Source organism: Porites lutea, chromosome 6 (assembly GCF_958299795.1).
Source record: "Porites lutea chromosome 6, jaPorLute2.1, whole genome shotgun sequence".
Taxonomy (NCBI): domain Eukaryota; kingdom Metazoa; phylum Cnidaria; class Anthozoa; order Scleractinia; family Poritidae; genus Porites; species Porites lutea.
The window spans coordinates 28852795-28855123 of NC_133206.1; positions in this window are offsets into that span (position 1 = coordinate 28852795).

Here is a 2329-nt window from a genome sequence, read left to right on the forward strand (position 1 = left end):
TTGGTATTTCCTCTTTCACGTTATCTATTTTTGACACTGATATAAATTCTGTAAGTAGTTTTAAATATTTGGGAGTTATGTTGTCTTCAACTTTCACATGGTCCGACCATATTGAGTATATTTCATGTAAGGTTAATAAAAACCTTGGTCTTCTACGTAGGATTAAGTATTATTTACCTTATGATGCCCGGTTACTTTTTTATAATAGCTTAGTGCTACCTATTTTTGATTATGCTGATTTAGTCTGGGGTGACAAGGACAATGTCTCACTTATGAAGGAATTGCAAATTCTCCAAAACAAAGCAGCTAAGTTGATATTAGATAGATCACCTCACTCCTCATCCACCGATGCATTGATTGTCTTGAGATGGCTGAATCTTGAAGAACGTAGGAAATGTCATCGATGTATATATGCATACAAGTGTATTAATGGCCAACTTAATCATTCTTTGGACATTGTAAGAAAGAGTGATATACATTCCTACAATACGCGCAATAACGATACTATCAAGCTCCCCAAAATTAAATATAATTGGGGAAAACAACTTTCGCGGTACCACTGTTTCAAAGACTTTAATGAATTAGAGAGAACTGTAAGAAACTCAGGAAGTTTTCCAATTTTTAAGAAGTGTCTTTTTTCTGCTTTTTATAATTGAGTACTTGTAGTGTGTATGTTTTGATTATTTCTGTAACTGGATTTTAGCTTGAATTTTTTTTTTTTTTTTTTTTTTTTTTTTTTTCATATATATCGATTTTAGCTTAACCTTTTTATATTTTAATTGTATTATATAATATACATCTCGTAATTAGGACCTCTATGTAAACCACTCTTGTGATGGAGCATCCTATTAAAAGATTGTTATTATTTTTATTATCAATATGCTGAGATGGGCACTGAATTTGAACTGGAGGGACAAAAGTGTAAAAACAAAGAATTGACCCGAAGACGCCTTGTTTTTCTTGTTTTGTTTTTCCAGACTTTCATGTTTCAGACTTCAGTACACTGTTTTTTTTTTCGACTTGTCACGCTCTTAAAACATGGTTCGAGTTATTCAGGGTAGAATTATATTAATAGTAATGATCTGAGGGGAAGCAAAAATTAGTTCGAGTTACCGGGAGCTACGTTCGAGTTACCAAGGATAAAAGAGAGGGGGCTTAATACAGGATTTACGGTACTTAATTGCCTTTTTTTAATTGGCCGTTTTGAATGGAGCAGTTCACCAATTACTTTTGCTGTTTTCACTGGAGTAGTAGCCGCGGGTAACATTACCAATAATTAACAGCTTGGTTATCTCTTGAAACTCGGAGGATACATTAATGTAGTTAGTTATCAGTGTTAAGATCTACCCTTGCCGTTTTGCGAGCAAGGAGCGGTAGCTCCATTTACGATAGGAACACTCGTGGTCATTTGCGCGTCTCAAACGTTTCGCTTGAGGGACTCAGAAAAAAGAAACGGACTGTTTGTAATATACAAGAACACTGAACACTGTAATTCTTCGCCTTCAGTTAGTTTATGTTAATCTCTGTCGGTGTCCCTTTCACTTTATGTCACGGAAAGTACAGCCGTGATCTTTTGTCCAATAACCACCTATACTAGTGATTGGTGTCAAAATACGTTCGTTAGCGAGGAGTTAACTTCCTTTTCTCCATTGTGGTACCGTTGCTTGCAGTTACGTTGTAGTTACTTTAGGTTTCATTAACATGACCCGGATAGAGGTTTAATCCCTCAAAGGATGCCGATATTTCTTTGAACACAAAGATTTTTGAATAGCCGTCAGGTTTCGACCAATCACACCGGGTTTTGTAGGGATTTGAAAAGCGCTCGTTTACCTTAGAAAGTTCAGTTGAGGCGCTGACGCAGAGCATAGCAGAAAAGTAACTTGGACCAAAGCGAATCAGTGAAGCTACTTTAACCATTCGACGGGCAACCAGAAAGTAAGTAGTAAGTAAGGAAGTAAACACTTTAATTAGTGAGGATAATTGAAACACTAAATAGCTAAAAGTTAGTAATTAATATAAAACCTCTAGCCAGCCTCAGCCACAAGTTGTTCCAAATTTCCTTAAAAGTTGCTTCAAAATTCTTTAAATGTTGCCTGAAGACGAAATGGCAGTTGACATACACTTTTTAGAGAGCAATTGCAATCGTATCGTCGAAATACTGTTTTGTAACGGTTGATATTTTCTTATTAAAAAAGTGTTTGCTGTTAGTTTTTAATATAAGGTAAATGAGGGATCCGCCCCTTGGACTGATAGTTCAAAACTTCTTTTGGGAGACTGAACTAGATATCGACATAATGAAACAGTTATGTTACTATAAATCATTCTGCTG